The following is a 27,566-nucleotide window of genomic DNA, read 5'->3' as shown; positions in this document are numbered from 1 at the left end:
CGCTCTGCCTGCTCACGCCGCGCTCTGCTGCGCTCTGCCTTCTCATGCCTCACACTGCCGCGCTCGGCCTGCTCATGCTGCACTCTGCCTGCTCATGCCGCGCTCTGCCTGATCATGTCGCTCTGCTCTGCCTGCTCATGCTGCTCTGCTCTGCCTGCTCATACCACTGTGCTCTGCCTGCTCACGCCTGTATCACGTCTTCTCAGACCAATCATTCAGTATAATGAGACTATGTTGTATCAGGATCTAGTGCGGTAGTAAGCTCTGAATTGTACAGGTGCAGAGCTGAGTTCGTCATTTGGTACTACAGGGAATCTTACTGTCTCATAGATCTTATAGTACAAAGGTTGTCTGCTGCAATTCTGCCTGAGGAATCCCTGACATTAGATACGGCACTCAGTGATTCATTCGGCTGATCCCGGCAGCGGCATGTACGCCGTGTTCGCGATGGTGTTCCGCTGGTGGTACCGTGCAAGAGACTGGTACCACCAGCGGTTTTCATATTGAGACACCCATCACTTGGGTGTCCCAATATGGCAGTCGACGAACTTCCGCCGCTTGGAATTCTGGGATCCGGACACATCAGGATGGAACAGGATGTGAAGACGTTACAAAGTAAGTGTTATGCACACGCCCGGACTGACTGGCGTGTGCGTGTTTAGTGATCCCACTGGACCATGAACCGGAGAGTGCCTGGAGGGGCGTAACTAAGTATCTACGCGATCCGACCAAGGTCGCACGACGGCATACGATGCCTGTGCACCAGGGAGGAACCGAGCAGAGGGACCAGGTGCGACTCCAGGTCAGACCCCGGACATGGCTGTTGACCCACACCGGGGAATACAGGAACAGGCAGGTTAGAGCACAGGCTGGGTAGCATCCAGTACAGACTAGGAGACGGGTTCAGAGCCGCAGATGCAGTAATCAAGCAGAGTAAAGCGAAACCGCAGGTGCGGTGGACAGGGCTGAGCAGAGCGAAACCACAGATGCGGTGGACAAGGCAAAGCAGAGCGAAACCGCAAGTGCGGTGGACAAGGCTGAGCAGAGCGAAACTGCAAGTGCGGTGGACAAGGCTGAGCAGAGTGAAACCGCAGATGCGGTGGACAAGGCAGAGCAGAGCGAAACCGCAAGTGCGGTGGACAAGGCAGAGCAGAGCGAAACCGCAGATGCGGTGGACAAGTCAGAGCAGAGCGAAACCGCAAGTGCGGTGGACAAGGCTGAGCAGAGCGAAACCGCAAGTCCGGTGGACAGGGCTGAGCAGAGCGAAACCGCAAGTGCGGTGGACAGGGCTGAGTGAAACCGCAAGTGCGGTGGACAGGGCTGAGCAGAGCGAAACCGCAAGTGCGGTGGACAGGGCTCAGCAGAGCAAAACTGCAAGTGCGGTGGACAAGGCTGAGCAGAGCGGGCAGAAATCGCAAGAGCGGTAAGAAAGGCAGAACAGAGATAAACTGCCAAAGCGGTGAGCAAAGACAGAGCAGAGGGGACAGGGATCTGTTCACACGGAACAGACTGGAAGGGAAAAGCAGAACCAGATACACACAAGGTACTTGCAAAGAAGTAGCGAGTGGACTCCAAACTCACAAACAGAAGTACAGCGACAACGAGTAGGAGTTAGGTGCAGGTTCAGACTCTGCAGAAAAAAAGGAGGAAACGGACATAGAGACAAAACAAGTAACAGGTTAGGAGACAGTTCAGACAGGAACTGTTACTGCAACGAAATACAGGAACGAGCCTAGGTAAAGCCAAGTGCTGGTTCAGACACTGCAGCAAAAGGGAAGAAACGGACATAGAGACAAAACAAGTAACAGGTTAGGAGACAGTTCAGACAGGAACTGTTACTGCAACAGAATACAGGAACGAGCCTAGGTATAGCCAAGCGCTGGTTCAGACACTGCAGATAAAGGGAGGAAACGGACATAGAGACAAAACAAGTAACAGGTTAGGAGACAGCTCAGACAGGAACTGTTACTGCAGCGAAATGCAGGAACAAGCCTGGGTATATGGCCCCCAGAGGCAGCAACGAACAGGCTAGGAGCGTGTTCAGACAGGCCTGGAAATACAGCCTCCAGGAAGGCAGACAAGCAGGGAAAAACAGAACGGGACCTGCCACATTCAGAGTCTAGAAGCACACTGAATGTTAAAGTTGCTCAGGCATCAGCTTCCAAGTGAAGCTGGTTTAAATATCCAGTGACTGACAGCAATAGGCTGAGGATGCATTAGGGGTGTGCCCAAGCAGCTACAAGAATCAGGAAGTAACCGGGCCGCCGCCCTAAGCAGTCAGAACAGAGACAAACAGAGAGCATGGAAAGAAGCCAGGCTAGCAGACTGGACCAATGATCAAGTTTGCGATCTTGCATAGTGAGAGATGGTGCACTATGCAAGCCCCCCACCAGGTATGTTACAGTAAGTATATATTAAGAAAATACGTCAGTACAGCAATCCAGCCACTTTCTACTGAATATACAGTACAGACCAAAAGTTTGGACACACCTTCTCATTTAAAGATTGTTCTGTATTTTCATTACTATGAAAATTGTACATTCACACTGAAGGCATCAAAACTATGAATTAACACATGTGGAATTATATACTTAACAAAAAAAGTGTGAAACAACTGAAAATATGTCTTATATTCTTGGTTCTTCAAAGTAGCCACCTTTTGCTTTGATGACTGCTTTGCACAGTCTTGGCATTCTCTTGATCAGCTTCAAGAGGTAGTCACCGGAAATGGTTTTCACTTCACAGGTGTGCCCTGTCAGGTTTAATAAGAGGGATTTCTTGGCTTATAAATGGATTTGGGACCATCAGTTGTGTTGTGCAGTAGTCAGGTGGATACACAGCTGATAGTCCTACTGAATAGACTGTTAGAATTTGTATTATGGCAAGAAAAAAGTAGCTAAGTAAAGAAAAACGAGTGGCCATCATTACTTTAAGAAATGAAGGTCAGTCAGTCTGAAAAATTGGGCAAACTTTGAAAGTGTCCCCAAGTGCAGTTGCAAAAACCATCAAGCGCTACAAAGAAACTGGCTCACATGAGGACCGCCCCAGGAAAGGAAGACCAAGAGTCACCTCTGCTTCTAAGGATAAGATTATCCGAGTCACCAGCCTCAGAAATTGCAGGGTAACAGCAGCTCAGATTAGAGACCAGGTGAATGCCACACAGATTTCTAGCAGCAGACACATCTCTGGAACAACTGTTAAGAGGAGACTTTGTGCAGCAGGCCTTCATGGTAAAATAGCTGCTAGGAAACCACTGCTAAGGACAGGCAACAAGCAGAAGAGACTTGTTTGGGCTAAAGAACACAAGGAACGGACATTAGACCAGTGGAAATCTGTGCTTTGGTCTGATGAGTCCAAATTTGAGATCTTTGGTTCCAACCACCATGTCTTTGTACGACGCAGAAAAGGTGAACGGATAGACTCTACATGCCTGGTTCCCACCGTGAAGCATGGAGGAGGAGGTGTGATGGTATGGGGGTGCTTAGCTGGTGACACTGTTGGGGATTTATTCAAAATTGAAGGCATACTGAACCAGCATGGCTACCACAGCATCTTGCAGCGGCATGCTATTCCATCCGGTTTGCTGGACCATCATTTATTATTTTTCAACAGGACAATGACCCCAAACACACCTCCAGGCTGTGTAAGGGCTATTTGACCAAGAAGGAGAGTGATGGGGTGCAACACCAGATGACCTGGCCTCCACAGTCACCAGACCTGAACCCAATCGAGATGGTTTGGGGTGAGCTGGACCGCGGAGTGAAGGCAAAAGGGCCAACAAGTGCTAAGCATCTCTGGGAACTCCTTCAAGATTGTTGGAAGACCATTTCCGGTGACTACCTCTTGAAGCTCATCAAGAGAATGCCAAGAGTGTGCAAAGCAGTCATCAAAGCAAAAGGTGGCTACTTTGAAGAACCTAGAATATAAGACATATTTTCAGTTGTTTCACACTTTTTTGTTAAGTATATAATTCCACGTGTTAATTCATAGTTTTGATGCATTCAGTGTGAATGTACAATTTTCATAGTCATGAAAATACAAAAAAATCTTTAAATGAGAAGGTGTGTCCAAACTTTTGGTCTGTACTGTATATATATAAAATACGTCAGCACTAGTGTTGAGCCACCCCCGTAGTGTTCGAGTTCGGTTCGGTTCGTCGAACACCCGTGTGTTCGCCGAACTGTTCGTCGAACTGTTCGTCGAACACCTTCGAACACCATTAAAACCAATGGCAGGCAAACAAAAACACATAGAAACACATAGAAAACACCTTCAAAGGTGTCCAAAAGCTGACAAACTGCTCAGAAGACACAACTAACACATGGAAAAGTGACAAGTACATATAGTCATGCGAAAAGAAAAGAGGTGGAGGAGTAAAAGGAGGGGGAGACACAGATATAGGCATGTCATGCCCTTCTAAAATCCAAAAAGTGAGAAGCCGAGACGGCCAGTCCGCTCCTGCCCGTGCCACCTCCGTGTCGCCGGGTTTGTGCCAGAGCCGCGGTGAACCCTGACGGCCAGCCCCCCTCTCCCAATACTGGTGCCTGTCCGCTGGTGGGTCGAGAGAGCCCCCCTGTGGTGGAGGCAGCTCTAAGCTTTTTAATTTAAATTGTCCCTCTAATTTGAATGAATACACTTTAAATCCATTTACAAGGATCTATTGGAGGGCAAGTCTCATGCCAGCAGCCGCGTAATTCCAGCTCCAGTAGCGTCCACTAAAGCTGCTGCAGTTAAAAAGCTTTTATAAGGATCGAGCTCGGCTGTCCACCGCAAGGCATCCTAGTGCCAGTCCCAGCCCCTATGCCTTGGGGTGCCTCCTGATGCTCTTCACTAAGTATCCCGTGGTCCCGAAGCATTTCCTTTGAAAAAATTAAGTGTCCAAACTACAGGTGGTGTAGCTTGCTTAACAGCCGGGATAATCCGCTGACTAGCAGACACTGCTACTAGGCACAAAGTATTTCCTGGGCTAGATGCAGTTAAAAATTTGTAAGTAGATACTCTCGTTGGATGCTGAGAAAGCATTCCATAGAGTCTCCTGGCACGCCATATATGATTCTCTTAAAAAGCTTGGGGTAGGGGTCTAGGGGACCCTTTTATAGCCAAAATCACGGCCCTGTATCACAATACGTCACCTAGGCTGAAGATAAATGGAACTGTAGCACCGAGGGCTCGGTTGCTACAGACGTATTGCACCTCACCCAGAGGTGTGATATCTCACTCTCAGATAAGGATGGAGTGTGGATCAGGACCCGACACCTGCATGCATTACACCACATTGCCGTGGGGCAGGGCGACCAATATGCCCCTGAGATGGGCACGACAGTCCCTGTCCCTGGCTGGAGTGGGGGGAGGGAACACTGAGGAAGGGGAACCCTGCAGTGCAGGAGCAGGGAGGAAGCAGTTCCTGGGTGCATTGAGAAGGGAGTATAAAAGGTGGGCACCATCTTAGTTCAGTGCAGAGAAGTCTGAGCAGAAGTGTCAGGGAGCAGGGGCTCTGCATGAGCTCTGCTCCGGAGGCGGGCCTAGTAACAGAGGCCCAGGCCTGCAAGAGGGAGAAGGAAGGAAGAGGAGCGGAGAAGGCTCCAGGAACGAGGAATGAAGGGATCCCAGGGGTGCGGACGGGCGAGTCGCCACCGCACACCCGAATCCACCTGCGTGGAGGGGTCAGGCCAAAGGGGGAGACCGGTCCCCGAACTAGTGGAGGCAGGAAACGACCCTCAGCTAGAAACCGGAGGCTCTGACATTTTATGTGGCGCAGCCCCTTGCTCCACCCGCTAGGAAGGCACCACATAGGGTCAGGGAAACTGGCGCCAAGTTTACCAAGAGGAGGCCCGAGGCAGCCGGACAGAAGTGTTGGTAAGAAAGGCCAGACAAAGGACACACAAAGGGGGTCCTGTGAAGCGCTCCAAAGTTATCTGGGAGTTGTCTGAGCCCCTCACCTGGTGAGCACAGTACGACGTGGGCAGCCGTTACCTGCAGACGTGGTCTGGATAATAAGAACTGTGAGTAAAGGCCCTGAACTGCATCACTGACTCCGTGTCGTTACTGCTGCTGCCCTGCACCATCACCCCCATCCTCCGCATACACTGCCCTGAGGCTATACTCCTCCCGTGGGGAGTTATGCTACGCTCTGCTGCACCCACAACACCAGCCTTAGCGGTCTGCCCTGTAGCGGCGGTTCACTCTGACCGCAATCCACGGGTGGCGTAGTCGGACATTTAAACATCAAAACCACATAAATAGTTCCGCCACTGGTTTGACCGCCCTGAGCCACGGAACCGGATCGCCGCCACGAAGACTACAACCACCAGCATCCACCAAAAAGGGTCCGGCTCCGGGTGTCCCAAGGCCCAGGGGGTGCGTCAGAACATTTTCATCACCTTTCACAATCACCAATGGGACAAGGCAGGGATGTCCTCTGTCCCCTCTCTTATACATCCTAGTGACGGAGCACCTGCTCTCATCAATTCGCCATAACCCCAATATTAGGTGGATTGAGGTGGGAGGCACCGAGTACAAGTGCTCTCTATTTGCTGATGATGTCCTAGTATATATCACTCAATCACATATATCCATCCCTGCTGTTATGGCTGAAATAGATCACTTTGTTACATGGTAAAATTTTAAAATCAATGCAGCGAAGTCTGAGGCCCTCGATGTCTCCCTCCCTAAATCCATATAGGATTCCATCCAGTCCAACTTTCCCTTTGCCTGGCCCTCACAGGGTATCAAATACTTAGGAATTCCTATTCATAGAGACCTCTCCCATCTATGTTATCTTAATTTTGGGCCCTTTATTGAACAATTCCATACAGACCACGGTTGGCAAGTTAGAACTGTAAGATTCACTACGTGAACCACTGGTGTTTTGTGGAAAAGCACATGTACACCGCGTTCCAAATTATTATGCAAAAAGTGTTTAGGAGTGATAAGGGAAGAATTTGTTTGTTTGTCAGTTAAACTCATTGATGGTGATGTGTGTCAGGGCTCTTTATATCACTGTAAGCAATTGCAGACACCTGTGCTAATTAGTTTGGCAGGTGTGTCCAATGAAAGGCAAGACTACTTAAGAAGGCTCTCTCACATTATTAAGCAGCCTACATTTTCTGCCAAAATGGGAAAGAAAAAGGATGTGTCGGCTGCTGAGAAGCAACAAATTGTGGAGTGTTTAGGTCAAGGCATGACTACAATCAACATTGTGCGATGATCAGGATGAAGTGTCTTGGCAATCAAGAAGTATGTAGCTGATTCACAGTACACACGTGTGCGTGCTGATAAGGGCAAATTGAGGACTCTTTCCTACAGGCAATTACGTCAGGTTGAAAGAGCAGCGGCAAAAAAGCCTTGTCATAGCAGCAGACAAGTTTTTGAAGCTGCTTGTGCCTCCAACGTCCCCCGAACAACAAGATGCAGGGTCCTTCAGAGGTTTGCAGCTGTGCATACGCCATCCTGTCGACCTCCTCTATCCACTTCACACAAGCAGAAATGGCTCCAGTGGGCCAAACATTACATGAAGACTGATTTCAAAACTGTTTTGTTCACGGATGAGTGCCGTGCAGCGCTCGATGGTCCAGATGGATGGAGTGGAGGATGGCTGGTTGATGGACACCCCACGCAAACACGGCTACAGCGCCAACAAGGAGGAGGTGGAGTAATGTTTTGGGCTGGAATCATGGGGAGAGAGATTGTCGGCCCCTTTAGGATCCCTGAAGGCGCTAAAGATGAACTCCATAATGTATGTGGATTTTCTCAAACAGCACTTCCTGCCATGGTTCAAGAAGAAGAACCGTGTATTTCACAGCAAGATCATTTTTCTGCATGATAATGCACCATCTCATGCTGCACATAAAACATCTGCATCTCTGGCTGATATGGGCATAAAAGGGGACAAACTTATGGTGTGACCCCCATGCTCCCCTGACCTCTACCCCATTCAGAACCTTTGGAGCATCATTAAAAGGAGTGTCTATGATGGCGGGAGGCAGTTCACATCTAAGCAACAGCTCTGGGAGGGTATTCTGTCCTCATGCAAAACAATTGAAGCAGAAACCATCCAAAACCTGACAAATTCAATGGACGAGAGAGTTCAGAAGCTCCTTTCGAACAAGGGGTCCTATGTGAAAATGTAACATCACCTAGAATAAAGTTTTGAGTTGAAAACTGTTTGATTTCAGTTTCTAACAACCTGCTAATGCTTATAATTTCAAAAATGACCATTTTTTTGGTCTTTATTAAAATGAAAAGGTTGATCGAAAAGTTTGGGGGATCTAAGAGTGTGGCAACCCAGTAGTCATGATTACTTCGAATTCTGACAATATGAGGGTCATGCTGCAGGTAGTGCAGCAAGAAGGCACTTATGTGTCTTGCGCATCTCGGAGCCCCAAAATTATTTTCCGGGCTAGATGCAGCTAAAAATTATTTTTAATTTTAAATCTGGTGAAGCTTATTATAGATGGCCTAATAGGATCAGTGCTGCACACTGCTACAAAGCCCAAATTATTTTCCAGTCAAGATACAGATAAACATGATTAGTAATTTGAAAGCTTAAAACGGTTGGTAGGGTGATTTTAACCAATTATCAAGCTTTTACTCTCCCCAGGATGACACAGGGGTAGAAAAGTCGTTTCGGATCCATGATTTGTTCATCTTTATGAACGTGAGTCTGTCTACATTATCAGTGGAGAGCCGCGTGCGCTTATCTGTCAGCACACCACCAGCAGCGCTGAACACACGTTCAGACAGAACGCTGGCTGCGGGGCATGACAAGATCTCCAAGGCGTAAGTGGCTAGCTCCGGCCATTTATCCAGATTGGAAGCCCAAAAAGAGCAAGGGTCCAGTGACACAGTCGTGGCTTCAATGTTTACTTGGAGATACTCCTGTACCATCGTCTCTAGGCGTTGACTATGTGTCAGACTTCTTGTCTCCTGTGGCCTTGCAAAGGATGGGCTAAAAAAGTGGTGAAATGATTCCGCAAAATTGATGTTACCAGCAGATACTGTGGTTCTGTTACGGTTTGAGTGCTGAACACTTGACGGTCCCACGGTTGGCAAGTTGGAACTGTGAGATTCACTACGTGCACCACTGGTATTTTGTGGAAAAGCACATGTAAGATTCTGCAACAGTCTCTGCTGATACTCCTGCATGCGTGCATCCCTTTCTATGGCAGGAATAATTTCTGCAAATTTACTTTTGTACCGGGGATCTAACAGTGTGGCAACCCAGTAGTCAGGATTATTTCTAATTCTCACAATTCGAGGGTCATGTTGCAGGTAGTGCAGCAAGAAGGCACTCATGTGTGTTGCGCATCCAGGAGCACCAAGTCCCTGTTGTGTTGGTGGCGAGGTAACAATCATGCTTCCTTCCTCTGTCCTCTCCCCCCAACCTCGCACAACAGAAATGTGATCAAGGTCTCCCTCATCTGATGAGTCTTCCATCAGTTCGTCCTCCACTTCTTCCTGGGCTCCTGCACCTTCCTCACTAGTTTGGCTGCTACCATGCGCCCTGGTAAAATCATCTCCCCCACCCTCACATGCCTGCCGCCCTGGTGCTGCCGACCGTCTGGACTTTGCAGATGTTAGCCCTTCCGCATACAACTCCTCCTCCTCTGCTTCCTCCACCTCCTCTTGTGCCACCACCTGACTCCGAATTCTGTTTAACATGTGCTCCAGCATGTAAATCACCGGAATAGTCATGCTGATAATGGCATCGTCAGCACTAAACATCTTCGTCGCCATTTCAAAACTGTGCAGAAGGGTGCATAGGTCCCTGATCTGAGACCACTCCTCCAGCGTGATTTGCCCCACCTCTGAATCTCGTTGGCCCAGGCTATACGTCAGAACGTATTGCACCAGGGCTTGTCGGTGCTGCCACAGTCGCTGCAACATGTGCAGAGTTGAATTCCACCGGGTAGGCACATCGCATTTTAGCCGGTGAAGTGGCAGGCCCAACGACTTCTGTAGAGATGTAAGTCGCTGAGCTGCGGGATGCGAACGGCGGAAGTGAGCACACAGCGACCATGCCCTCTGCAGAAGGCCATCTAGTCTGGGATAGTGGGCTAAAAATTGCTGGACAACCAGGTTCAACACGTGAGCCATACAAGGCACGTGTGTGACATTGCCCCGGCGAAGGGCCGCACCCAGGTTTGCAGCATTGTCGCACACGGCCTTCCCTGGTTTCAGGTCCAGTGGAGACAACCATTCATGAAATTGGTTCTCCAGAGCTGACCACAACTCCTCAGCTGTGTGACTCACATTTCCCAGACATTTCAATGTAAAAACCGCCTGATGACGTTGAGCCCTACTGCCAGCATAGTAAGGAGGTGTGCAGGATCCCTTCTGCGCAGTTAGAAAGCTTGTGGCATGACCAGACAGGCTTTGGGTGCAGGTGGAAGACCGAGAGGAGGTTGAGGAGGCAGAAGCAGTGGAGGAAAAATGACATAAAGAGGATTGACGCACAACTCGTGGGGACGGCAAGACTTGGACAGCAGCCCCTTGTCCTGCTGTCACCATAGTTACCCAGTGCCCAGTCAGCGACATGTAACGCCCCTGTCCATGCCTACTCGTCCAAGTGTCTGTGGTGAAATGCACCCTGTCACACACAGAGTTTCTCAAAGAAGCGGTGATGTTGTGTGCGACATGCTGGTGGAGCGCAGGCACACCTTTCTTTGAGAAGTAGTGCCGACTGGGCATCTGGTACTGGGGCACTGCGACGGACATAAGGTCTCGAAAATCCTCTGTGTCCACCAGGCGGAAAGGCAGCATTTCTGTAGCCAAGAGCTTGCAGATGGTGAAATTCAACCTCTTAGCTTTCTCATGGCTAGGAGGAAATGGTCTTTTACTTGTCCACATCTGAGGGACCGAGGGCTGGCTATTGTGCTTAGACGGGGTTGATAAGGGTGTCCCCGGCAAACTGCCGGTCTGTGAGGAAGATGCAGGCGGACATGTTAGGTTGCCTTGATCCAAAGGTGGTGCTATCGATGTCGGACAGCGCTCAAGACCAGCTGGTGTTACCACCTCCAAAGAAAATGATGACCTGCCAATCACGCTGGCTGTTGCGGGTAAAGAGGTGGCAGGTCTGCGCCCCAAAACAGGTGTGACTGCTGTCCCCCCAGTCACAGAGGATGAAGAGGCCGCGGATGCACAAGATATGGCAGACGGTGGTTGGCCCGGCCGGCTAGACCGCATTGTAGCACACTGAGCTTCCCACTGCAACTTATGCTTCATGTCCATGTGCCGGTTCATGCATGAAGTACTCAAACTATGTATTTTTTGGCCTCTACTTAGCTTTTGCTGACAAATGTTACAGATAACACGAGTTGGGTCATCTTTATCGATCTGAAAAAATGCCCAGGCTATGCAAGGCTTAGCACCCATGCGACCTGAAGAGCCACCACGACTTGTGGTGAGAGGCAGAGTTGTGTTTGAGGATGCAGTTGTTGACGTGCTTCCAGTACTACGTCTCTGTCCAGGAAGGCGCAACCTGACCTCGTCGTCACTAGCATCTTCCTCCACCTCCTCTGCTGACCTCATCTCTTGGCTGACTGTGGGTTGACAGTAAGTGGGATCTCCGACCTCATCATCATCACCCTGTGCGTTATCACACCCGTCGTCCTCAGAGCCAACCTGTTCCTGCCCTGACAAAAAACTAAAGTTGTCGCTCCAATCAGGTATTTGAGTCTTATCATCGTCTTCCTCATTGTCTCCACCAACAGGAGTTACAGTTTGGGAATGAGGGTCTACATTATGGTCAGAACCTTCTGCGTCTGGTCCTGGATCCGACTCATAAAGATTCTGGGCATCAGTGCAGATCATTTCCTCATCTGGATTCACAGAAGCGCTGGAGTCGACCTCTGATTCCCAGGCTATAGTATGAGTAAACAGACTCAACCATCTGTTCTACCTCATACTCAGACGGGCAGCTGGAGATTTGGGAGCTGTGAGGAAGCAAGTGCGATTTGGGTGACACCTTTGAGGACTGGAGTATTTGTGATGTTGAAGTTGATGTGGAGGAGAGCCCACTTAAAGGAGCACTTGATATCCGTTGAAGCACCTGCTGTTTTTGTGCCTCATCTGGAATTTGTAGCGATTGGCGTGGCCGTAAGAAAGGGATCTTATCACATTGTCCGCTAAAAGAAGTAGACATTTTAGTTTGGCTGGAAGATGGTCTTTCTTCTGCACCTACCCCACGGACACAACCTTTTTTCCCCTTCCCAACACGCCTATTCCCCTTTCCACCAGCAGCAGGCCTTTTTCCACTCATTTTGGTGGTTAACTAATTCACAACTCTGGAGTTGTTTGCACAAAAAAACAATGGATGGTAACCGAGCAGAGCTGAGTGGCCAAACTGTGGTATTAGGCCAAAACTATTGGCTGGGTTAGATGCAGAAAAAAATTATTTTTAATTTGCAACCTGATGGAGGTCAGTATAGATGGACTAATAGACCAAGTCCCACACACCGCTAGAAGCCCAAATATTTTTTCAGAGCTAGATGCAGAAAATTTTTTTATTCAATTGGCAACCTGATGGAGGTCAGTATAGATGGACTAATAGACCAAGTCCCACACACTGCTAGAAGCCCAAATATTTTTTCAGAGCTAGATGCAGAAAAAAATTATTTTTAATTTGCAACCTGATGGAGGTCAGTATAGATGGACTAATAGACCAAGTCCCACACACCACTAGAAGCCCAAATATTTTTTCAGAGCTAGATGCAGAAAAAAATTATTTTTAATTTGCAACCTGATGGAGGTCAGTATAGATGGACTAATAGACCAAGTCCCACACACCGCTAGAAGCCCAAATATTTTTTCAGAGCTAGATGCAGAAATAAATTATATTCAATTTGCAACCTGCTGGAGGTCAGTATAGAAGGACTAATAGAACAAGTCCCACACACTGCTAGAAGCCCAAATATTTTTTCAGAGCTAAATGAAGAAAAAAATTATTTTTAATTTGCAACCTGATGGAGGTCAGTATAGATGGACTAATAGACCAAGTCCCACACACTGCTAGAAGCCCAAATATTTTTTCAGAGCTAGATGCAGAAAAAAATTATTTTTAATTTGCAACCTGATGGAGGTCAGTATAGATGGACTAATAGACCTAGTCCCACACACTGCTAGAAGCCCAAATATTTTTTCAGAGCTAGATGCAGAAAAAAATTATTTTTAATTTGCAACCTGATGGAGGTCAGTATAGATGGACTAATAGACCAAGTCCCACACACCGCTAGAAGCCCAAATATTTTTTCAGAGCTAGATGCAGAAAAAAATTATATTCAATTTGCAACCTGCTGGAGGTCAGTATAGAAGGACTAATAGAACAAGTCCCACACACTGCTAGAAGCCCAAATATTTTTTCAGAGCTAAATGAAGAAAAAAATTATTTTTAATTTGCAACCTGATGGAGGTCAGTATAGATGGACTAATAGACCAAGTCCCACACACTGCTAGAAGCCCAAATATTTTTTCAGAGCTAGATGCAGAAAAAAATTATATTCAGTTTGCAACCTGATGGAGGTCAGTATAGATGGACTAATAGAATGATGCTATGCCCAAAAGATTTTACTTCACTAGGTGCAGTAAAAAAATTGGTATTCTATACACAGGTGGTATATCTTGCAACACAGATAGGCTACTCCACTGACTAACACACTCTGCAATAGGCCAAAAAGGATTAGCTTTGCTAGATTCAGCCAAATGCTGTGAAAAAAACTTGCACAGCACTGGCACAGACCTGCCTGGCAAAAACTGATAGGAACTGATGTAACCTAGTCCTGAAAAGGACTCCAATTACAATTAGTCTTTACTCCCACAATCTATCTATTTAAGAGCACAGACCTGCCTGATAAAAGTCGTAGGAAATGCTGTAACCTAGTCCTTAAAAGGACTGCAATCACAACTATTCCCTACTCCCAAGCTATCTGTATATTTGTGCGAAAATTGGCTTGAAATTAACAAGGTATAGCGCACACAGCAACAGCGGTGCCGTCTAACACGCAGCTGCAGCAGTGAGAAAATGGTGGCGACGGGGAAAATGGCTTGGTCTTATAGGGCAAGGACATGTGACATACACTGCCAATCACACATGCCCTTGCTTGTGTGAAAAAAAGCACTTCGCTCCGTGTGTGCGCTGCTGATAGGCTGACAGATTGCACCTCCCCACTGCAAATGCGGGAAAGAGAAAAAAAAATGGAGATCTTCATTGTTCCTGCAGAGATCCATCCCCTGCCCCTCCCCCCGCCCCGCTGTACACTCAAACTGCGTATTAACATTAATTTTCATCATTACTGAGAAAAAATCCAGTTATGATTTTGGTGCACGAACAGTTATCGAACATAACCTCGAACAGCCGAATTTTTCTCAAATTGTTCGTGTTCGCCGACCGGCTCGAACACCGCCCAAAACAGCTCGAATTTGAGATTGGCGAACAGTTCGAGTAGAACAACGCTCATCTCTAGTCAGCACAGCAATCCAGCCACTTTTTACTAATAGGGGCGCAGGATGGGGGCACCGCATGACAGGATTGAGGTGCAGGATGAGAGCAGCATTTCACAGGATGGGGTCAGCACATACCTGGATGGGGGCGCAGGATGGGAGCACCAAATGACATGATGAAGGTGCAGGAAGAGTGTAGCACATGACAAGATGGAGGCATACAAAACAGGATGAGGGTGCTGGATGGGAGCAGCACATGACAGGATGAGGGCGCAGGATGGGAGCAGCACATGACAGGAAGAGGGCGCAGGATGAGAGCAGCACATGACAGGATGAGGGTGCAGGATGGGAGCAGCAAATGACAGGATGAGGGCGCAGGATGGGAGCAACACATGACAGGATGAGGGCACAGGATGGGAGCAGCACATGACAGGATGAGGGCGAAGGATGGGAGCAGCACATGACAGGATGAGGGCGCAGGATGGGAGCAGCACATGACAGGATGGGGGCGCAGGATGGGAGCAGCACATGACAGGATGGGGGCGCAGGATGGAAACAGCACATACCAGGATGGAGACCATAGACCAATATAAATGCTCGCCACCCGGGCGTAGAACAGGTTCATAGCTAGTTCAACTATATTGGTGGAGAATATTTCTTTCCCAAGAAGACTCCTTTTAAGAAATTTGGTTAATTTTAATCAAATATATTTCAATTTAAAATTCGCAATCAAAACAACATTCTTAACGCATTCCTCCTTTTAGCCTATACTGTACCTTTGTGCATCTCCTATTTTACACAGAGGGACACAAAGATTAATCTCTGGCCAATCTGAGTATCCATGAGTAAAACCCTGTCAATGTTCAAATGCGTACTTGTACCTCAGCAGCAACTTATCACCTAACCATCTATCCAGATAACTCCTTTAATGGTTGAGCTAACCACATTAGTTATATTACACCTCTTTAAAATGGTACAGATATGGTAATGTACTGGTTTATATAGGATGATTCAGTCACTTGATTTAATACAACACAGATAAGTTGTTAGTCTGCTTAAAGGTGGATGAAAATGTTCTGCATTCACAAAAGGTCACAAACAGTTCTCTGCAAATCTTGAACCTTGCAACAGATCTAATATTTTTTATGAATATTTAATATAAAAAATGCGGATTTTAACCAATTCCAGATGTCTATGGAAAAGGTTTCATACAGGGCATACCTAGAAAAGCAGCGACCAGTTCTAGCTCTGATCACTGCTGTTTAACCACTTAAATGTTGCTGCCAGAGACTGAGTGAGGTGATCACTCTGGCACCCATGACTCCCTGCACCATGATCGCAGATGGGTGGCCAGGGCTGCTAGGGTCTACTAAAGGCACCCTTTATCATCATCTTTACATTGTCATGAAGCCCAGTCATAGGCTGGATCTCATAGGAAATCATAATTTCTTCTAGTATATATAATTGAAGGTTATACAGTGGCATGTAAAAGTTTGGGCACCCCTGGTCAATTGTTGAAATTTCAACAAATTCTTGATGCAAACATAACACCATCCGTAAAAAAGCTGAAGCTGAAATGAGGATGGCTTCTATAAGTGGATAATGATCCTAAACACACATCAAGATCCACAATAGACTACCTCATAAGGCGAAAGCTGAAGGTTTTACAATGGCCCTCACAGTCCCCTTCAATATACGGTTGGGCTCAAAAGTTTATATACCCCAGCAGAATTTTTCCTTTCTTGGCCTTGTTTCAGACAATATGAATGATAACAAAAAAAACTTTTTCTCCACTGATGGTTATTGGTTGGGTGAATCCGTTTATTGCCAAACTACTGTGTTTTCTCTTTTTAAATCTTAATGACAACCAAAAACATCCAAATGACCCTGATCAAAAATTCACATACTCCAGTTCTTAATACCACTTATTGCCCCCTCTAACATTAATGACAGCTTGAAGTCTTTTGTGGTAGTTGTGGATGGGGTTCTTTATTTTCTCAGATGGTAAAGCTACCCATTCTTCTTGGCAAAAAGCCTCCAGTTCCTGTAAATTCCTGGTCTGTCTAGTATGAATACAGTGTACTGTTTGTTGATTGAATAGTTTTGCATATTATTGAACGGTACACTTGTAGAATTTTACTTATCAATTATATATTCAAATGATAGGATTGTTTTACTATTTTTTTGTATGAATAATGTTAATAGTTTCTTAATTATGTGCTTGATTGATATCTATTTATTTACTTACATGATACACCCACTTGTTGCTTGCCACATGGGCATACAAAAGTCAACCTTTTTGCACAATCTATTAAATTGCTGCCTACTGTTTTCTTATTATATTACCCTTGACCAATAGGTGCCCAAGAAATACCCACTATGCAATATAGAATTATAGACAGCAGGTGATATTGACATGAAATTCTCACCAGATGTTGGTAACAACACATCCAATCCACACAGGCAAAGGAATCAAGCCATATATGTCCCTAAATTAAGTTATGTGTAATAAGGTGAAATGACATAAGGAAAAAATATTGAACACATGAAGAAAGAGTGAAGCAAATAGAAATAGAAAGTCATGACACCATCTGAAATCTATCAGTAATTAGAGAGCAATCATGCCACTTAGTGAAAAATAATATCAGCTGGTTCAACTGATAGCTTATAAAAAAAGTGTCTCATTACCAAGGTGCCACACAAGAAACATCTTGTGACGGCGTTGGGTATGGACCCACTGCGCCACTAGCCAGGCTTACCCTGGAGGGGCGTAATTAAGTGGCTACCTAGTCTTCACTAGAGCCTCTGATGTTGAGGATAGGCTTGGGCCATTAGGGTAGTAGCAAGGTGCCACTACAGGGCAATGTGGGCAGCACAGGTTGAAAATATGAAGCCAGGGTTAGGAACATTAGGAACAGAGTGATCAGACATAACGAGTAAAGAAGCCAAGTCAGTAATAGGAGAGTCGAAACAAAAATGCACCTTGTCAGGCAACTAGAGACAAAATGCATCTAAAACCTAAGCTCAAGCAAAATGTGGAGGCAGAAGCTTCCTAATATATCCACTGCTGGCAGGGGATAGGCCAGGGAAGCAAAGACACAGTGGTTTTAAATTCCTGCAGAGTCTGGCCATGCTGGGTGAAGACTTTCCCGCAACAGGCGGATTTAGCAGTGTTGAGGCAGTTCAGCGCGATGGTTTGACACTGGGAGGAGCAGAGCAGTGCATGCAATGAGGAAGACAGTGGTTATAAACTGTGCGAGTCACTGGCATGACCCATCTCATGATGGGTAAAACCATTAAGCTGTCTTAAGACTTTCACAACCTTATTGTTGCAAAACATACTGATGTCATTGGTTACAGAAGTATTTCTAAACTACTGAAGGTTCCAGTGAGCACTGTTGGTGCCATAATCTGGAAGTGGAAAGAACATGATTTCAGGATAAACCATAGTGAGGGATTGTTTTTTAGCATACAGCACTGGCAAACTTCATGTTATTTAAGGAGGGATAAATGGACAAATGTACTTAGACATTCTTGATAACAATCTGCTGCCATCTGCCAGGATGATGAAGATGACTTTTCAGCAAGACAATGATCCCAAACATACAGCCTAGGAAACTATCAATTGGTTTCAAAGAAAGTAGCAAAAGCTGCTAGAATGGCGGAGTCGATCATCTGACTTGAATCCAATAGTAAATTTCTGGAAGGAACTAAAGCTCAGAGCTTAGAGAATGAGCCCACAGAAGCTTCAGAATGAAGAGTGTTTGTGTGGAAGAATGTGTCAAATTCACACCTGGGCAATGCATTAGACTAGGTTCTCCATACAGGTGGCATCTTAAAGCTGCAATCAACAACAAAGGCTTTTGTATGAAGTATTAAATTTCTGTAAGCATGTTCAATAATTTTTCCCTGTGTCATTTCACATAATTACACATAACTTAATTTATGGACAACTATTGTTTGATTTCTTTGGCTGTGTGCATTGTATGGGCTGTTATCGGCATCTGGTGAGAATTTCATGCGAATAGCTCCTTTAGAAATATATTTACTTAGAAAATAAGTGACATGTTCAATACTTATTTCACTCGCTATATACCGTACATATCACAGAAATGTACCCCAGACCATGGAATACTGTATGGGTAAGTAATTTAACCCAGCAAAAAAATGTAACGCTTTTTGGAGTTTTATATATCACAGAAACGTACCCCAGACCACGGAATACTGTATGAGTGAGTAATTTAGCAAACAGGCAATCCCTGTATGTGTCACAGCTGTCTAACACCCGAACACATGCAGCCGCGGCGAATGTAACCTAGATACCGAGCATGATGAAATTGCTCGGCGAGTACCCAAGGGTGCTCATTTAAAGGGTTAAACTAGCACGCTCGCTCAACACTAATTGTTATACATAATAGAAATGTACCCCTGACGAAGGAATACTGTGTGTGGATAATTAAGCCTAGCATAATTTTTTAACACTTTTTTGGAGTGTTATATATCCCAAAAATGTACTCCAGACCACGGAATACTGTATGGGTGAGTAATTTAACCCAGCAAGATTTTTAACACTTTTTTGGAGTGTTATATATCACAAATGTATCACTGTCCACGGTATACTCTATGGGTGAGTAATTTAACCCAGCAAAATATTTTAATGCTTTCTTGGAGTGTTGTATATCACAGAAACGGACCCCAGATCACAGAATACTGTACGGGTGAGTAATTTAATCCAGCAACATTTTTTTTATGTTTTTCAGAGGTGTTAAATATCACACAAATGTACCCCAGACCACGGAATACTGTATGGGTGAGTAATTTAGCCTAACAAAAATGTTTAATGCTTATTCAGAGTGTTATATATCACTAATATGTACCCCAGACCATGGAATGCTATATTAGAGAGTAATTTAAACCAGAAACATTTTTTAATGCTTTTTGGGAGTGTTATATATCACTGAAATGTACTCCAGAGCACGGAATACTCTATGGGTGATTAATTTAATCCATAAAAAATTTTCAAAGCTTTTTTGTAGTGTTATATGGCACAGAATTGTAACCCGGACCATGGAATACTCTATGGGGGAGTAATTTAACCAATAAAAAAAGTTCAACACTTTTTTAGAGTGCTGTTTAACACCAAAATGTTCCACAAAGCACGTAATACTTGATGAATCACAAAATATTCCATTTTTTCACACACACAACAAAAACTGCCACATCTATATATTTTGCAAAACCCAATCCTTGCCTACATACTGTATTCTGTCACTCTCCCTGTTCCTACAACTCTCTCTCCCTCCCTAGACTAAACGCAAAATGGACAAGCACTCTCTCCCTCCAATGATTACTGTGACAGAGCTGTGCAATGGCATCAGTGTGCCGAGCTTGGCTATGCCTGTCCTTTCATACTTCCTGATGATGTCATACAGCCAGCCAATCACAGCAATGCCACTACCAAGATGGCTACGGCATGACAGTGACTCGCAGGCAATCCCCACATGCAGGGTCAGACTGGGGTGTCTGGGTATCACAGAGGGAATTGACTAGATACCCACCATACAGCTATATGCAATTATTCATAAGCCGTTATCCCTGTTATAGTGGAGCGTTGATTGTAAAACACAGGCGCCTCCAGCTCATCTACTGTGCACCACCATAACTGAGACGTATGAGTAAAGTAACATAATAATGTAGGTTGAATAAAGACCTAGGTCCATCCAGTTCAACCTTTCTCCTCAAATTGTATTCCCAACACTGACATACTAACCTTCTGTAAAGTGAGTAAATTTATTCAACCACTTTGTTTTAGTTCCTTATTTTTCTTTTCCAACCGTAAAGATTCTATTTTTTTATTGAATTGTACAGCTTATGGGTGACACTAAAGGTGGAAAATTTTCTGAAATGATTCTTCTTTGTATGATTTTTTTTTCTTCATGACAAAAACCTGGCATTTTAACAGGGGTTTATGGACTTTTCATTAGAGATGAGCGTTGTTCTACTCGAACTGTTCGCCAATCTCAAATTCGAGCTGTTTTGGGCGGTGTTCGAGCCGGTCGGCGAACACGAACAATTTGAGAAAAATTCGGCTGTTCGAGGTTATGTTCGATAACTGTTCGTGCACCAAAATCATAACTGGATTTTTTCTCAGTAATGATGAAAATTAATGTTAATACGCAGTTTGAGTGTACAGCGGGGCGGGGGGAGGGGCAGGGGATGGATCTCTGCAGGAACAATGAAGATCTCCATTTTTTTTTCTCTTTCCCGCATTTGCAGTGGGGAGGTGCAATCTGTCAGCCTATCAGCAGCGCACACACGGAGCGAAGTGCTTTTTTTCACACAAGCAAGGGCATGTGTGATTGGCAGTGTATGTCACATGTCCTTGCCCTATAAGACCAAGCCATTTTCCCCGTCGCCACCATTTTCTCACTGCTGCAGCTGCGTGTTAGACGGCACCGCTGTTGCTGTGTGCGCTATACCTTGTTAATTTCAAGCCAATTTTCGCACAAATATACAGATAGCTTGGGAGTAGGGAATAGTTGTGATTGCAGTCCTTTTAAGGACTAGGTTACAGCATTTCCTACGACTTTTATCAGGCAGGTCTGTGCTCTTAAATAGATAGATTGTGGGAGTAAAGACTAATTGTAATTGGAGTCCTTTTCAGGACTAGGTTACATCAGTTCCTATCAGTTTTTGCCAGGCAGGTCTGTGCCAGTGCTGTGCAAGTTTTTTTCACAGCATTTGGCTGAATCTAGCAAAGCTAATCCTTTTTGGCCTATTGCAGAGTGTGTTAGTCAGTGGAGTAGCCTATCTGTGTTGCAAGATATACCACCTGTGTATAGAATACCAATTTTTTTACTGCACCTAGTGAAGTAAAATCTTTTGGGCATAGCATCATTCTATTAGTCCATCTATACTGACCTCCATCAGGTTGCAAATTGAATATAATTTTTTTCTGCATCTAGCTCTGAAAAAATATTTGGGCTTCTAGCAGTGTGTGGGACTTGGTCTATTAGTCCATCTATACTGACCTCCATCAGGTTGCAAATTAAAAATAATTTTTTTCTTCATTTAGCTCTGAAAAAATATTTGGGCTTCTAGCAGTGTGTGGGACTTGTTCTATTAGTCCTTCTATACTGATCTCCAGCAGGTTGCAAATTGAATATAATTTTTTTCTGCATCTAGCTCTGAAAAAATATTTGGGCTTCTAGCGGTGTGTGGGACTTGGTCTATTAGTCCATCTATACTGACCTCCATCAGGTTGCAAATTAAAAATAATTTTTTTCTGCATCTAGCTCTGAAAAAATATTTGGGCTTCTAGCAGTGTGTGGGACTTGGTCTATTAGTCCATCTATACTGACCTCCATCAGGTTGCAAATTAAAAATAATTTTTTTCTTCATTTATCTCTGAAAAAATATTTGGGCTTCTAGCAGCGTGTGGGACTTGTTCTATTAGTCCATCTATACTGACCTCCATCAGGTTGCAAATTAAAAATAATTTTTTTCTGCATCTAGCTCTGAAAAAATATTTCGGCTTCTAGCAGTGTGTGGGACTTGGTCTATTAGTCCATCTATACTGACCTCCATCAGGTTGCAAATTGAATAAAAAAATTTTCTGCATCTAGCTCTGAAAAAATATTTGGGCTTCTAGCGGTGTGTGGGACTTGGTCTATTAGTCCATCTATACTGACCTCCATCAGGTTGCAAATTAAAAATATTTTTTTTCTGCATCTAGCTCTGAAAAAATATTTGGGCTTCTAGCAGTGTGTGGGACTTGGTCTATTAGTCCATCTATACTGACCTCCATCAGGTTGCAAATTAAAAATAATTTTTTTCTTCATTTAGCTCTGAAAAAATATTTGGGCTTTTAGCAGTGTGTGGGACTTGTTCTATTAGTCCTTCTATACTGACGTCCAGCAGGTTGCAAATTGAATATAATTTTTTTCTGCATCTAGCTCTGAAAAAATATTTGGGCTTCTAGCGGTGTGTGGGACTTGGTCTATTAGTCCATCTATACTGACCTCCATCAGGTTGCAAATTAAAAATAATTTTTTTCTGCATCTAGCTCTGAAAAAATATTTGGGCTTCTAGCAGTGTGTGGGACTTGGTCTATTAGTCCATCTATACTGACCTCCATCAGGTTGCAAATTAAAAATATTTTTTTTCTGCATCTAGCTCTGAAAAAATATTTGGGCTTCTAGCAGTGTGTGGGACTTGGTCTATTAGTCTATCTATACTGACCTCCATCAGGTTGCAAATTAAAAATAATTTTTTTCTTCATTTAGCTCTGAAAAAATATTTGGGCTTCTAGCAGTGTGTGGGACTTGTTCTATTAGTCCATCTATACTGACCTCCAGCAGGTTGCAAATTGAATATAATTTTTTTCTGCATCTAGCTCTGAAAAAATATTTGGGCTTCTAGCGGTGTGTGGGACTTGGTCTATTAGTCCATCTATACTGACCTCCATCAGGTTGCAAATTAAAAATAATTTTTTTCTGCATCTAGCTCTGAAAAAATATTTGGGCTTCTAGCGGTGTGTGGGACTTGGTCTATTAGTCCATCTATACTGACCTCCATCAGGTTGCAAATTAAAAATAATTTTTTTCTGCATCTAGCTCTGAAAAAATATTTGGGCTTCTAGCAGTGTGTGGGACTTGGTCTATTAGTCCATCTATACTGACCTCCATCAGGTTGCAAATTGAATAAAAAAAATTTCTGCATCTAGCTCTGAAAAAATATTTGGGCTTCTAGCGGTGTGTGGACTTGGTCTATTAGTCCATCTATACTGACCTCCATCAGGTTGCAAATTAAAAATAATTTTTTTCTGCATCTAACCCAGCCAATAGTTTTGGCCTAATACCACAGTTTGGCCACTCAGCTCTGCTCGGTTACCATCCATTGTTTTTTTGTGCAAACAACTCCAGAGTTGTGAATTAGTTAACCACCAAAATGAGTGGAAAAAGGCCTGCTGCTGGTGGAAAGGGGAATAGGCGTGTTGGGAAGGGGAAAAAAGGTTGTGTCCGTGGGGTAGGTGCAGAAGAAAGACCATCTTCCAGCCAAACTAAAATGTCTACTTCTTTTAGCGGACAATGTGATAAGATCCCTTTCTTACGGCCACGCCAATCGCTACAAATTCCAGATGAGGCACAAAAACAGCAGGTGCTTCAACGGATATCAAGTGCTCCTTTAAGTGGGCTCTCCTCCACATCAACTTCAACATCACAAATACTTCAGTCCTCAAAGGTGTCACCCAAATCGCACTTGCTTCCTCACAGCTCCCAAATCTCCAGCTGCCCGTCTGAGTATGAGGTAGAACAGATGGTTGAGTCTGCAGAGCTGTTTACTCATACTATAGCCTGGGAATCAGAGGTCGACTCCAGCGCTTCTGTGAATCCAGACGAGGAAATGATCTGCACTGATGCCCAGAATCTTTATGAGTCGGATCCAGGACCAGACGCAGAAGGTTCTGACCATAATGTAGACCCTCATTCCCAAACTGTAACTCCTGTTGGTGGAGACAATGAGGAAGACGATGATAAGACTCAAATACCTGATTGGAGCGACAACTTTAGTTTTTTGTCAGGGCAGGAACAGGTTGGCTCTGAGGACGACGGGTGTGATAACGCACAGGGTGATGATGATGAGGTCGGAGATCCCACTTACTGTCAACCCACAGTCAGCCAAGAGATGAGGTCAGCAGAGGAGGTGGAGGAAGATGCTAGTGACGATGAGGTCAGGTTGCGCCTTCCTGGACAGAGACGTAGTACTGGAAGCACGTCAACAACTGCATCCTCAAACACAACTCTGCCTCTCACCACAAGTCGTGGTGGCTCTTCAGGTCGCATGGGTGCTAAGCCTTGCATAGCCTGGGCATTTTTTCAGATCGATAAAGATGACCCAACTCGTGTTATCTGTAACATTTGTCAGCAAAAGCTAAGTAGAGGCCAAAAAATACATAGTTTGAGTACTTCATGCATGAACCGGCACATGGACATGAAGCATAAGTTGCAGTGGGAAGCTCAGTGTGCTACAATGCGGTCTAGCCGGCCGGGCCAACCACCGTCTGCCATATCTTGTGCATCCGCGGCCTCTTCATCCTCTGTGACTGGGGGGACAGCAGTCACACCTGTTTTGGGGCGCAGACCTGCCACCTCTTTACCCGCAACAGCCAGCGTGATTGGCAGGTCATCATTTTCTTTGGAGGTGGTAACACCAGCTGGTCTTGAGCGCTGTCCGACATCGATAGCACCACCTTTGGATCAAGGCAACCTAACATGTCCGCCTGCATCTTCCTCACAGACCGGCAGTTTGCCGGGGACACCCTTATCAACCCCGTCTAAGCACAATAGCCAGCCCTCGGTCCCTCAGATGTGGACAAGTAAAAGACCATTTCCTCCTAGCCATGAGAAAGCTAAGAGGTTGAATTTCACCATCTGCAAGCTCTTGGCTACAGAAATGCTGCCTTTCCGCCTGGTGGACACAGAGGATTTTCGAGACCTTATGTCCGTCGCAGTGCCCCAGTACCAGATGCCCAGTCGGCACTACTTCTCAAAGAAAGGTGTGCCTGCGCTCCACCAGCATGTCGCACACAACATCACCGCTTCTTTGAGAAACTCTGTGTGTGACAGGGTGCATTTCACCACAGACACTTGGACGAGTAGGCATGGACAGGGGCGTTACATGTCATTGACTGGGCACTGGGTAACTATGGTGACAGCAGGACAAGGGGCTGCTGTCCAAGTCTTGCCGTCCCCACGAGTTGTGCGTCAATCCTCTTTATGTCATTTTTCCTCCACTGCTTCTGCCTCCTCAACCTCCTCTCGGTCTTCCACCTGCACCCAAAGCCTGTCTGGTCATGCCACAAGCTTTCTAACTGCGCAGAAGGGATCCTGCACACCTCCTTACTATGCTGGCAGTAGGGCTCAACGTCATCAGGCGGTTTTTACATTGAAATGTCTGGGAAATGTGAGTCACACAGCTGAGGAGTTGTGGTCAGCTCTGGAGAACCAATTTCATGAATGGTTGTCTCCACTGGACCTGAAACCAGGGAAGGCCATGTGCGACAATGCTGCAAACCTGGGTGCGGCCCTTCGCCGGGGCAATGTCACACATGTGCCTTGTATGGCTCACGTGTTGAACCTGGTTGTCCAGCAATTTTTAGCCCACTATCCCAGACTAGATGGCCTTCTGCAGAGGGCATGGTCGCTGTGTGCTCACTTCCGCCGTTCGCATCCCGCAGCTCAGCGACTTACATCTCTACAGAAGTCGTTGGGCCTGCCACTTCACCGGCTAAAATGCGATGTGCCTACCCGGTGGAATTCAACTCTGCACATGTTGCAGCGACTGTGGCAGCACCGACAAGCCCTGGTGCAATACGTTCTGACGTATAGCCTGGGCCAACGAGATTCAGAGGTGGGGCAAATCACGCTGGAGGAGTGGTCTCAGATCAGGGACCTATGCACCCTTCTGCACAGTTTTGAAATGGCGACGAAGATGTTTAGTGCTGACGATGCCATTATCAGCATGACTATTCCGGTGATTTACATGCTGGAGCACATGTTAAACAGAATTCGGAGTCAGGTGGTGGCACAAGAGGAGGTGGAGGAAGTAGAGGAGGAGGAGTTGTATGCGGAAGGGCTAACATCTGCAAGGTCCAGACGGTCGGCAGCACCAGGGCGGCAGGCATGTGAGGGTGGGGGAGATGATATTACCAGGGCGCATGGTAGCAGCCAAACTAGTGAGGAAGGTGCAGGAGCCCAGGAAGAAGTGGAGGACGAACTGATGGAAGACTCATCAGATGAGGGAGACCTTGATCACATTTCTGTTGTGCGAGGTTGGGGGGAGAGGACAGAGGAAGGAAGCATGATTGTTACCTCGCCACCAACACAACAGGGACTTGGTGCTCCTGGATGCGCAACACACATGAGTGCCTTCTTGCTGCACTACCTGCAACATGACCCTCGAATTGTGAGAATTAGAAATAATCCTGACTACTGGGTTGCCACACTGTTAGATCCCCGGTACAAAAGTAAATTTGCAGAAATTATTCCTGCCATAGAAAGGGATGCACGCATGCAGGAGTATCAGCAGAGACTGTTGCAGAATCTTACATGTGCTTTTCCACAAAATACCAGTGGTGCACGTAGTGAATCTCACAGTTCCAACTTGCCAACCGTGGGACCGTCAAGTGTTCAGCACTCAAACCGTAACAGAACCACAGTATCTGCTGGTAACATCAATTTTGCGGAATCATTTCACCACTTTTTTAGCCCATCCTTTGCAAGGCCACAGGAGACAAGAAGTCTGACACATAGTCAACGCCTAGAGACGATGGTACAGGAGTATCTCCAAGTAAACATTGAAGCCACGACTGTGTCACTGGACCCTTGCTCTTTTTGGGCTTCCAATCTGGATAAATGGCTGGAGCTAGCCACTTACGCCTTGGAGATCTTGTCATGCCCCGCAGCCAGCGTTCTGTCTGAACGTGTGTTCAGCGCTGCTGGTGGTGTGCTGACAGATAAGCGCACGCGGCTCTCCACTGATAATGTAGACAGACTCACGTTCATAAAGATGAACAAATCATGGATCCGAAACGACTTTTCTACCCCTGTGTCATCCTGGGGAGAGTAAAAGCTTGATGATTGGTTAAAATCACCCTACCAACCGTTTTAAGCTTTCAAATTACTAATCATGTTTATCTGTATCTTGACTGGAAAATAATTTGGGTTTTGTAGCAGTGTGCAGCACTGATCCTATTAGGCCATCTATAATAAGCTTCACCAGATTTAAAATTAAAAATAATTTTTAGCTGCATCTAGCCCGGAAAATAATTTTGGGGCTCCGAGATGCGCAAGACACATAAGTGCCTTCTTGCTGCACTACCTGCAGCATGACCCTCATATTGTCAGAATTCGAAGTAATCATGACTACTGGGTTGCCACACTCTTAGATCCCCCAAACTTTTCGATCAACCTTTTCATTTTAATAAAGACCAAAAAAATGGTCATTTTTGAAATTATAAGCATTAGCAGGTTGTTAGAAACTGAAATCAAACAGTTTTCAACTCAAAACTTTATTCTAGGTGATGTTACATTTTCACATAGGACCCCTTGTTCGAAAGGAGCTTCTGA

The 27,566-nt window shown here is 45.5% G+C and overlaps 1 protein-coding gene and 1 long non-coding RNA gene across 3 annotated transcripts in view; one reads left to right on the top strand and one right to left on the bottom strand.

Annotated features, from left to right (window-relative positions):
• The window catches only part of LOC141258972 (alpha-1,4-N-acetylglucosaminyltransferase-like), a 233,215-nt gene that overhangs the window by 156,228 nt on the left and 49,421 nt on the right, over positions 1 to 27,566 (bottom strand). The window lies entirely within an intron of this gene.
• The window catches only part of LOC141258971 (uncharacterized), an 87,520-nt gene that overhangs the window by 51,485 nt on the left and 8,469 nt on the right, over positions 1 to 27,566 (top strand). Inside the window, exons 1-2 of one of the 2 annotated variants that reach the window (XR_012318353.1) lie at positions 386 to 615; positions 19,197 to 19,246. This is a non-coding gene — a long non-coding RNA (uncharacterized lncRNA). Of the gene's footprint in view, positions 1 to 385; positions 616 to 19,196; positions 19,247 to 27,566 lie in introns of those variants that run through there. The other variant, XR_012318354.1, reaches the window with a different exon arrangement.

Source organism: Phyllobates terribilis, unplaced genomic scaffold, assembly GCF_046119375.1.
Source record: "Phyllobates terribilis strain yellow unplaced genomic scaffold, ASM4611937v1 Scaffold_3__8_contigs__length_932513732, whole genome shotgun sequence".
In the NCBI taxonomy this organism is placed as follows: domain Eukaryota; kingdom Metazoa; phylum Chordata; class Amphibia; order Anura; family Dendrobatidae; genus Phyllobates; species Phyllobates terribilis.
This window is presented reverse-complemented; position numbering and strand designations above follow the sequence as displayed.